The 12110-nt window shown below is 42.5% G+C and overlaps 1 long non-coding RNA gene across 1 annotated transcript in view; it reads left to right on the top strand.

Annotated features, from left to right (window-relative positions):
- The window catches only part of LOC308472271, a 56888-nt gene extending 44965 nt beyond the window's left edge, over window positions 1–11923 (top strand). The window contains exons 3-4 of the long non-coding RNA XR_013983394.1: window positions 4611–6459; window positions 11315–11923. This is a non-coding gene — a long non-coding RNA (uncharacterized lncRNA). The remainder of the gene's footprint in view (window positions 1–4610; window positions 6460–11314) is intronic.
- Window positions 11924–12110: the final 187 nt, after the last annotated feature.

Below are 12110 nucleotides of genomic sequence, written 5' to 3'. Positions count from 1 at the left end.
ATGCCTGCGGGAGAGAGCGAAGAGGCTCAAAACACCGCCGCTCTGACCCTGGAAACAGGCTGCTAGTAACACTGATGTTTTTTCCTTTTTTTTTTTTTTTGAATGTTCATTGACAGCGTTTAGAACGTTCATTGACAGCTAGTTAAATATGAGAAATACATTGTTTCCACTGTTTCCGGTTGTTTTTTAAAAAAGAGGAAAGTAACTGAAAATTGAAACTAACTTTGGATTATTGAAACTGTGTTTAAAAGAGGACATATTGACCGATACAAATACTCCCCTAGTGGAAGCCTTTGAAATTGGTTACTTTATAGGAGCTGGGCTAGGGGAATTTCCAGCTGCAAGATAAAAAGTGTGAGACTTTGGAATTGACCTTGAATCTCTTAAGTGTTATGGCAAATGGAAAGGAAAAAACAGACGGGATGTTGACAGGGGAGGCCTTAGTGGCTGCATTATTGAAAATAAACGATTCGCTGGAACAACTCCATAAGAAAACAGATGCGATAAATGTGAAATTAGATGTTGCAAATATTGAAGCTGATTTAATTGTAGAAAGTCTAAATAATTTGGGACAAAGGTGAATACCAATTCAGAAACCACCCAGAAACTGATACAGGAATCTACTCTGAAACGGCAAACTGCAGATGAAGTCAGGGAAAAAACCCTTGCTGCTGATTCTAAAGCAATACAACTGGAGAGGAGAGTCCCATCCATACAAAGACAACTTGATGAACATAAGCTGACATTCGTTATGATTGAACTTAAAGAAGAACGGATGAATTTGAGGACCAGAGCCCTATCTGAATTGGAAAAGGAAAGCCTGACAGAGTTTCAGGAGGCGACAGGACTAACATTGGTTGAGATAGAGAGGTAATCGGGGGTTAGTATGACCGCCAAAAATGTGAATCTGCTCAAGGACAACTGTGAAGGATGTTGGATCGAAGAGAAGGGGGATTTGGAAATATGGACAAATCAGAAGTTTTTACTGTTGGGCCGAGTTATTGTGGTGGGGATGAGGGGCTGCTGTGTTGCTGGGGATGTTGCTTTTGTTTCAAACATTGCAAGCTCTGGATGGGATGGAGGGTCTCAGGAGGTGGCAGAGGGATGCTCCTAGAGTTGTTTGGCGGGGCAGGAAGCCTCGAGTCAAACTTAAGATATTGATGGATGCTAAAGAAGGAGGTGGACCTGCCCTGCCAGACCTTTAAACTTCGCTGTGAACCACCTGCTTTTTGCTGGTTGAGAGAATGGTTGCTTTTTGAAAACACTGAAGCATTGGACAATGGCAGATGAAGTTGATGGACTATATGGAATTGGCGGAAATGACTGGCAAGATCCGAGACCAGGGTGAAGAGTTGGTGGAAGAAGAATGGAAAAAGTTTAAAGACTATTTATAGAAATATTGTAAAATTAAGGAATGTTAGAAAAATTTTGGAATGAAATTACATGGCTTTAGTAGAAATGTCATAAGGAATTAAGTATAAATAGATTAATAGAAAATTAAAGGAAAAGTATGGGAAGAATGTGTTAAGATAATTATAGAACAGAAAACAGAGTAAGATGGAAAGGAATTGCTGAAACAAATAATAGAAGTGGAATACAAAAAGGGAGGTGTGAGGAAGTCATTGGAAATAAGTGAATGAAATATAAGATATTGAATGAAATTTGATTTATTTTATTGTTGTTGCATTGTTTTGTTAGTTTAATGTATTGTATTGTATGTGTTTTTTCTTTTCTTTTAGTGTTTAAATTTTTTGGAAAAGTAATAAATATTATTTTAAATAAAAAACAAAGAAGGCTCCCTTGCATAATATTATTATGTTCCATTGGCAAGTGTGAAGTGGAGAATCCACTTTGTAGATATAAATTGCACACATCCTTTAGCACACTGTTTTGACCAAAGCTTTGCAGGGCAGGATTTTTCCTGCTTCTAATATCATTTTAAAAATATGGTGTGCAGCAGACAAAGAGAACAGAACGGACTTTCCCCTTAAATGTGGAGGACCCAACTATTGGTCACCAGTCTTCTTTTCTGCCTTGCATTCCCTTGCTCTCCCTCCCTCCCTCCCTCCCTCCCTCTCTTTGTGGCTGTAGTTGGCAGCCTGCTACTTCTTTGGGTACCCAGTCATGTTTTCCTGCATTCTCCCCCTAATGGAAAAAGCCAGAATCCCTTAGGATGTCTCCGTATGCTTTTCTTCCCGGTATTTTTGTCTGGGAACCACAAAAAAACGCTCAAAATCTAAATAGCAGGAAACAAAATGCAGACCTAGAGCACACTTCAATACACTTGCTGAACTAAAGCACAGTGCAAGAGGGATTTATTTGTAAATAGAATATGAAGGGTGTTTATTCCTTATTGATGAAGTGATTTATTGCACAAGGTCATAAAAGTCATTAATAAAAGCATAATGGAAGGAAAGTTGCACCAGAGAAAAACTGTTGGTTTTTTATGTCCTGTTAATTCCAAGTCATGTTATTTGTGATAATCTGACATGCCAAGCTCCCCTCAGTTATAGGTAATAACATTTACTGAGTCGGACTATTTGTCTATATAGTCCAGTGTTGCTTACTCTGACTGGCAATAGCTCTTCTAGGACTCAGACAGAGGTCCTTTCACAGCCTTAACAGAGCTTCTTTTAAGTTGAAATGCAGGGAATTGAACCTGAGACCCTTTACACTGGGATCAATTAGTACCGGACAAGATGAATGGAAGGAAATGGCAGGTTTTAAGGGTCTGTGTGTCTGAAAATGCAACATGGGAGTTGGCACACCATGCATCTGACTGCTCAGGAGTTGGAAGCCAGCAGCATCATTAGAGTCCATTCCAAATTCTTGGTTGCTGAATATGACCAGATGGAAATGGGTGTTGGCTGTGCAAGAGCAACAGGTGGAGGATATTTTAAGATTCTCATCTTCAGACAGCAGAGGGAAATAAAGGGGGAATAAATGGGAGACACTTCCAGGCATCTCCTGCCCTCTTACTTCCAAGCATGCCCACCAGGAAATAAATGCCATTCCATGAATTGCTTTGGAAAGGAGTCTTACCACACCTGGGGGAAGGCTGAGCTGCTGCCCATGAGTTTTGGAGGTTTCTGGGAGATCTGACAAATAGAAACAGGAACCAGATGGGATTCGCGGCTGCTGGAAAGGAACAAAGATCCATAACCCATGTTGAAAAGTGAAGACACTTTAGTTTTCTTTTGGAAACATTCTTCCATTGGTAGTCATGTTCAGATTCCCCCACTCCCCCCTTGCTTGGCTGAGCAGCACAGGAGATTTCCTGTTTATTATTATACCGTGGTGCTTTAGTGGAGAGGCCACTGGGTTCTTCAATGGCCCATGTATTTTATTTTTAGGAAATATTTTCTTGCAGAACAAGAATCACTGTATGCCCTTTGTTTGCTTTATAGTATTCTTCATGTTGTCGGCCTGTCAATCCGTGTCCTAATTTCATTCCCCTTAGGCATTTTGCATGGAAATGAAGCACTGACTTGCTGTTTGTTCCAGGGGCTTGGACAGAGATAGCAACAAGGATAGCAATGGATTGGTTGTAGCTCACTTCCTACAACCAATTCACCTATGTTGAACATGGGGGGGGGGGAATTGTGCCCACCACTTCACCTCCAACCTCTGCGTCTTTATCTGAACCTCTGAACAGAATCAACCTGTGTATAAGCTCTGTGTATTGGCTCTTTCTGGCTACAGACTGTGCATTGGTTCTCTTCAGAGCTCCAGTTATGGGTAAGATCCTATTCAGAGGTTCAGCTAAAGCAGGAGTGAGGAACTTGCAGGTGCTGCTAGACTATAACCCCCATCACCTCTGACTATTGACCATGGTGCCTGGGGCTGATGGGAGTTGGAGTGGAACAAAATCTGGAGGCCCCCACTCCTGGATCGGAGCAAGCCAGAGGCCATGGTCAGCCTTCACACTTGCATTCAATGATGATTCTTCACCTGAATTCAATTTTACTCTTCTGAAACACCTAAACCCAGTGCCCTAAATATGGACAACAGCCTATCCTGCCAAATATGAGAAGAGAGGGGAAGAAACATTATTATGAAGGTTGTTAGCCCTTTTTCTAATACTGTAGAGAGATGGGGGAATTGTTTTGATCACCAGAGAAAGTTAAACATGACCAGGTTCAATTGAGCTTAATAATGTACTTCAGGGTAGTCAATATTTCCAAATAGTAAGGGATGGTAGCAGTTGTAGTCCAAATTATCTGGAGGATTTCCTGGAGGAGCTGTAGTCCGAAACATCTGATTTTCTAGATCCATTTCAATCAGGATTCAGGCCTACTTTGGGCACAGAAACTGCCTTGGTCGCCTTTACGGTGACCTTTGTCAGGAGAAAGACACAGGGAGTGTGAGGGCACTGTGTGTTGTGTTGTTTCTGCTCCTACTTGGGTGGTGGGCTCCAGAAGGTGGTGTTTGAAGATAATGCTCTGCCCTGTGGGTTCTCTGGTTTGGGATACTGCAGTGGTTGGTCTTGTCCTTCATGCTGTTTAACATCTACTTGAAACCACTGCGTGGGGTCATACAAAGTTTTGGAGCACACTTTCATCAGTATGCTGAACACACATAGCTCTTTTTCTCCTTTTCATCTTCTGCAGGTGAGGCGGTGGATGTGCTGAACTGGTGCCTGGTTGCGATAATGGACTGGATGAAGGCCAATAGGATGAAGCTTAATCCAGATGGGACCGAGATGCTGCTGAAGCTTTTTGTTGGCTTCTGCTGGGCCTGTTGATGGTTATTGAAATGGTTTTATTGAAATGTATTGTTTTGGTTATATGTCTAGGGATGGTGGGAGTTGTAGTTCAGCAACAGATAGAGGGCCAGTGGTTTCACACATCTGTTTTATGTTATGCCTTTTTTGTTGCTTAACCTTTTTGTAAGTCACTGAGAGATTATTATTTTTTTGCAGTGAGCAATGGAAAAGTCCAACAATAGAAAATATCAGTTAAATGTAAAATGACCTTAGTCAATTTCCCATTTCACATCATTGTGAAGACACTATAGTTGCATACACACCACACATTTAAAGCACATGGCTCCCCCCACCAAGAATCCTGGGAACTGTAGTTTACCCTTCACAAGACTACAATTCCCAGTGCCCTTTTCCATGGACCATGGTCTCCACTTCCTTGAGGAATGACTTCTGGGGGGTGACCCAGAGGTCCTGAGCAATGAGATTTTTCTGCTATGTTCCAGATCTCCTGATCCTTCCCCTATTAAAAACAACAACTAATGCCCCCCCGCCCTTTTTGTTTCGTTCAGTCTTGCAACCACCCTATTTCATTGAATGAAAGGTGGAGTTTGAATGTTTAAATACAGAAAATAAATATTAGCTAGGCTTCCGTTATTATTTTTATTTTGCAAAAGGAGAACTGAGGTTCAGAGATCATGGCCAATTAGCAGCTGGGCAGGGTGGAATCATGCAATTCCCCCACCACAAGACAATTTTAGATACCCTTCCTGTTGGGAAGCTGTACTCTGGAATACTGCTTGACGAATATTTCTTGGGAAGTTCTAGCAATGTATTGGCTCCCCGGAACAATGAAACACATGCTTCAGTTTAAGCTAAAGAGAACCCCCCTGGCTGTATCAACTAGGTTACTTAGTAAAAAGCATGTGCTTACATACTTCTCTAGGCCTGGGGTGGGGTGAGAACTGTTTCGTGCTGAGCCCCATTGAGGTGGCCACACCCGTGACCCATCCTCGCTTAGCACCGCTTTGTGGAAAAGTCCCTTGCCTTTGCACACTGCAGAAAGATGTTACGAAATCCTGGCCCTGACAGAGAGCAGATGCATTATTGGGAAGCCCTCGGGTCACAAGAGGGCTAATAGTCACATTCCTGGCTGCAATGGCAAAAGATTTACACCCCATGCTCGCTTGCCTCACCCTGCACCAGGCTGAGGGCTCCCGGCCTAACCAGCCCCCTTGGCTTTAATTGTTGTGTTAATGGCCCTTTTATTTGAAGCAGATCCCCTGGCTTACAGAGGAGAATGTCATTATGTTGTATTTTAGATGTATTTACATTCAACTTGCCACAGGGATAACATTCTAATTATTTTCTATAGCTGACAGCACTAGCGTCTGCTGGTATTATAGACCCCCTTAGACCTGATTACATGGTCTGTTTTTCTTCAAATCACCCACAAATGACACTGTGGAGCAGGTTTATTATCGACTGGCGTACCTTTGCTTAACACGGCCCACTCCTGAAACAAATGCACAGAGAAGGTAATGCATGTTTGGAGCTTGCGTCTTTGTCTTCAGGAAGGCAGAGGGGCTTAGAAAGGTTAAGCCCACAGTTAACCTCCTCTTCTTCTTAAACCTTTAGCACATACCCCTAAAGAGATGGAGGCACCACTGCACGGAATAAGACAGGTCTTGCGTAGCACACTTCCTATATCAACGGTATCCCACGGCAATTGACAAGGAGGGCCGTGAAGCCCAGAGGTAGCTAGTTAAGTCATAAATAACAATAGCAAGTTGTAAAGTCGAAGGGAAAGGACCCAAAAGGGTGGTGTCAGGTTGGTTTAGATCACAGATTAGGAGGAGGAACCTTCAATAGGGCAAGGTGACAACTGATAGGACAGAGGAGCAGTCACATTTTAGAAGAATGGCTTCATTTTTTCTTTCTTGCCCCTGCGAGAGGGTTAACAGTTGCACTGTGTAATTGGTAATGGCTGGAGATAAGAGTCTCAAGGAGCCTTCAGACAAAGGCATTAAGAGATGTCAAGGTGACAGAAGATGGAGGTCTGTTTGAAGACTTCTTCAGTCAAGGGTGATGAGGAGGGTGTGACATCTTTAATAAATAATGAACACAAGGAAAGGGAAAGAAGAATCTGGGTTGAAATGTCTATGGTGAATTGATTGTCCCTTCCGTCTATGATTCTATGATCACCTATGATCTATGATTGTGGCTGGCCTGCTTGGGTGGGTTAAAGGCTAGCAGCATGATCCTGTACATGCTTATTCAGAAGTTAAGTCTCATTGTTTCCAGTGGGGCTTACTCCCAGGTATATGTGCATGGCATTGCAAACTCAGATTCGGTATAAGCAGGAAATATAATTACATCCTCTTGTTTGGGCTCATGTGTTTCCGGAGCCAGCATGAGATTTCTCAATTAGAAATAATAATTTGATTTTTTTAAAAAAATCTTTTTAAAAAACAACAATGGTGATGTGTCATTCCGGAATTTCCTAACTCTAATGAGCCCAGTAAATGAACCTGTCTCCTCCTCCACCCCCTGCTTAATATGCAATTGTACAGTTGCATGTGGAGGCTGACTGGGGATGAAACGCATTAGGTCATGATGCAAAATTCATGTGAAATGTTTGAGAAAGATCTATGGCCAGAAGATTACAGTCTGATCCTCAGATATAAGCTCTATGGAGGTCAAAGGGAGTTACATACAGCAAGCGAGTGAAGGATTTCAGGTTTCAGTGCCTTCCTGTACCTGCTAATAAAACTTTCCAACGCTTTCATTTCCCCCCTATATGTTTACCTGAGGAAAAATGTTGGCATAATCTCTGAACTGAATACTAATGTTAGTATGAGCATAAGAGTAGGCTTTAATACAAAAGATATTGTATGTGATAAGTTAATGAAGCTGGAAATTGGGGCAGGGAACCAGATGCTGTTGGACTACAACTCCCATCATCCCTGGCCTGTGACCATGCTGGCTGGGGCTAATGGGACTTGAAATCCAACAATATCTGGAGGGGCACATGCTCCACAGCCCTGCTGTTGATTGGCAGGAGTCTCCAAAGGGTAGCACCACCTTGCTTTGCTTAATAGCTGTTTAATGGTCCATATGTGAGAGAGTCCCCTTCATGGATCACTGCCTTGCCATGGCGAAGAGGCTTGAATAACTCAGAGAAGCTATGAGCTATGCCGTGCAGGGCCACCCAAGATGGACAGGTCATAGTGGAGAGTTTTGACCAAACGTGATCCACCTGGAGCAGGAACCGGCAAGCCACTCCAGTACCCCTGCCAAGAAAACTCCATGGACAAAGGCAACAGGCATATAAAAGTTATAACGCTGGAAGATGAGCCCCTCAGGTCGGAAGGCGTCCAACATGCTACTGAGGAAGAGCAGAGGACAAGTACAAGTAGATCCAGAGCTGATGAAGCTGCTGGGCCAAAGCCGGAAGGATGCTCAGTTGCGGATATGCCTGGAAGTGAAAGGAAAGTCCAATGCTGTAAAGAAAAATATTGCATAGGAACCTGGAATGTAAGAACCATGAACCTTGGTAAGTTGGATGTGGTCAAAAATGAGATGGCAAGAATAAATATTGACATCCTGGGCATCAGTGAACTAAAATGGACGGGAATGGGCGAATTCAGTTCGGATGACCATCATATCTACTACTGTGGGCAAGAATCCATAAAAGAAATGAAGTGGCCCTCATAGTCAACAAAAGAATGGCGAAAGCTGTACTGGGATGCAATCTCAAAAATGATAGAATGATCTCGATACGAATCCAAGGCAGACCTTTTAACATCACAGTAATCCAAGTTTATGCACCAACCACTAGTGCTGAAGAAACTGAAATTGACCAATTCTATTAAGACTTACAACACCTTATAGAAATGACACCAAAGAAGGATGTTCTTCTCATTATAGGGGATTGGAATGCTAAAGTAGGGAGTCAAGAGATAAAAGGAACAACTGGCAAGTTTGGCCTTGGAGTTCAAAACGAAGCAGGGCAAAGGCTAATAGAGTTCTGCCAAGAGAACAAGCTGGTCAACACTCTTTTCCAACAACACAAGAGACGACTCTACACATGGACATCACCAGATGGGCAGCATCGAAATCAGATTGATTATATTCTCTGCAGCCAAAGATGGAGAAGCTCTATACAGTCAGCAAAAACAAGACCTGGAGCTGACTGTGGCTCAGATCATCAGCTTATTATAGCAAAATTCAAGCTTAAACTGAAGAAAGTAGGAAAAACCACTGGGCTGGTAAGATACAATCTAAGTCAGATCCCTTATGAATACACAGTGGAAGTGAGGAACAGGTTTAAGGATTTAGATTTGGTGGACAGAGTGCCTGAAGAACTATGGATGGAGGCTCGTAACATTATACAGGAGGCAGCAACAAAAACCATCCCAGTGAAAAGGAAATGCAAGAAAGCAAAGTGGCTGTCCAACGAGGCCTTACAAAAAGCGGGGGAGAGAAGGCAAGCAAAATGCGAGGGAGATAATGAAAGATACAGGAAATTGAATGCAGATTTCCAAAAAATAGCAAGGAGAGACAAGAAGGCCTTCTTAAACGAGCAATGCAAAGAAATAGAGGAAAACAATAGAATGGGAAAAACCAGAGATCTGTTCAAGAAAATTGGAGATATGAAAGGAACATTTCGTACAAAGATTACCATAATAAAAGACAAAAGTGGAAAGGACCTAACAGAAGCAGAAGACATCAAGAAGAGGTGGCAAGAATACACAGAGGAATTATACCAGAAAGATATGGATGTCTCGTACACCCCAAGTAGTGTGGTTGCTGACCTTGAGCCAGACATCCTGGAGAGTGAAGTCAAATGGGCCTTAGAAAGCACTGCTAATAACAAGGCCAGTGGAAGTGATGATATTCCAGCTGAACTATTTAAATTTTTAAACTATTTAAAATTTTAAACGATGATGCTGTGCTACACTCAATATGCCAGCAAATTTGGAAAACTCAGCAGTGGCCAGAGGATTGGAGAAGATCAGTCTACATCCCAATCCTAAAGAAGGGCAATGCCAAAGAATGCTCCAACTACCGCACAATTGCACTCACGCTAGCAAGGTTATGCTTAAAATTCTACAAGGCAGGCTCAAGCAGTATGTGGACCGAGAACTCCCAGAAGTGCAAGCTGGATTTCGAAGGGGCAGAGGAACCAGAGACCAAATTGCAAACATGTGCTGGATTATTGAGAAAGCTAGAGAGTTCCAGAAATACATTAATAATAATAATAATAATAATAATAATAATAATAATAATTTATTATTTGTACCCCGCCCATCTGGCTGGGTTTCCCCAGCCACTCTGGGCGGCTTCCAACAAAGATGAAAAATACACTAAAATGTCACATATTAAAAACTTCCCTGAATCTACTTCTGCTTCATTGACTATGCAAAAGCCTTTGACTGTGTTGACCACAGCAAACTATGGCAAGTTCTTAAAGAAATGGGAGTGCCTGATCACCTCATCTGTCTCCTGAGAAATCTCTTTGTGGGACAAGAAGCTACAGTTAGAACTGGATATGGAACAAGTGACTGGTTCAAAATTGGGAAATGAGTACAGCAAGGCTGTATATTGTCCCCCTGCTTATTTAACTTATATGCAGAATTCATCATGCGAAAGGCTGGGCTGGATGAATCCCAAGCCCAACTCTATGATTCTATGATTCTAAGCCGGAATTAAGATCGCCGGAAGAAATATCAACAACCTCAGATATGCAGATGACACAACTTTGATGGCAGAAAGTGAGGAGGAATTAAAGAACCTTTTATTGAGGGTGAAAGAGGAGAGCGCAAAATATGGTCTGAAGCTCAACATCAAAAAAATGAAGATCATGGCCACTGGGCCCATCACCTCCTGGCAAATAGAAGGGGAAGAAATGGAGGCAGTGAGAGATTTTACTTTCTTGGGCTCCATGATCACTGCAGATGGTGACAGCAGCCACGAAATTAAAAGACGCCTGCTCCTTGGGAGAAAGGCGATGGCAAACCTAGACAGCATCTTAAAAAGCAGAGACATCACCTTGCCAACAAAGGTCCATATAGTTAAAGCCATGGTTTTCCCGGTAATGATGTATGGAAGTGAGAGCTGGACCATAAAGAAAGCTGATCACCGAAGAATTGATGCTTTTGAATTATGCTGCTGGAGGAGACTCTTGAGAGTCCCATGGACTGCAAGAAGATCAAACCTATCCATTCTTAAGGAAATCAGCCCTGAGTGCTCACTGGAAGGACAGATCCTGAAGCTGAGGCTCCAATACTTTGGCCACGTCATGAGAAGAGAAGTCTCCCTGGAAAAGACCCTGATGTTGGGAAAGAGAGAAGGGGACGACAGATGACGAGATGGTTGGACAGTGTTCTCGAAGCTACAAACATGAGTCTGACCAAACTGCGGGAGGCAGTGGAAGACAGGAGTGCCTGGCGTGCTCTGGTCCATGGGGCCACGAAGAGTCGGACACGACTAAACGACTAAACAAATGTGAGAGAGTGGCAGGAGAGGCACTGTTGTTCTTTCAGTGGATCTAGGTCTGGGAAGCCAGTATATGGTTCCTAACAGTTCTTCCTTTTTTCTTCTTTCCAGGTGCTGGTTAAACAGCTCAAACCAGGAATCTATACAGCAATTGTCAGCCTCATCTATGAGTACAGTTGACTATCTGTCTACCCACTCGGCCTTAATTATTCTTAATTTTATGTGTGTGTGTGTGTGAATGGTTTGCAACTTTGAAACTTGCTAACAAAACATCTATAGGGCTATCTAAGAATGACAGATTACGAAAGCCAATCCTTTCCTAATTTGCTCAAGATTAATGTTTAGATTTCCATTGATTTTGACTAACCCCTCCTCCTCTCTTCTTGCATTTGTGTTGAAACGTGGTTTAGACATGGAGTGCAGAAATCAAGAGGGGAAAGTCTTACATATCAGGAGGGTGTTTGTGGATTTCATGTACAGTCAGTTAAATTGTGGTCTCTTCGCCTCACTAATCCTATGCAAGGCCCTGTTGTGCATTCTTTCAACAAAGAATCGTTGAACCCCGGTCACTTGAAACCCCAGATTGCCTTTGATCATAAAATAAGTTGACAAGCGGTCATGGGGTGGTGGGGGTTTTGTGTGTGTTTGTGGGGATTTAAATTCTTCTGTATATGAAATGTTTTGTCTGTGAAAATGTTTTATACGTTTTTATTCTCAATGTTATTGTTGTTAAATCACTCTGAGAAGTTTAATAGGAAGTCATCCAGAAATGGAAATAAATGAATGAGTTTCTTTTAAAAAGTTACATGGAGCATTCCCTATTCCTCACCTCCTGCCACAGAACCACCGGCACTACACCACCCAGGCCTCTCTGCAGGGCTGTGCGTTGTTCTCCTCAACAATGTGG

The sequence above is a fragment of the Podarcis pityusensis genome, assembly GCF_964106645.2.
Source record: "Podarcis pityusensis genome assembly, chromosome: 2".
In the NCBI taxonomy this organism is placed as follows: Eukaryota; Metazoa; Chordata; class Lepidosauria; order Squamata; family Lacertidae; genus Podarcis; species Podarcis pityusensis.
Note: the sequence above shows the minus strand (reverse complement) of the source record. Positions and strands in the feature narration are given on the sequence as shown.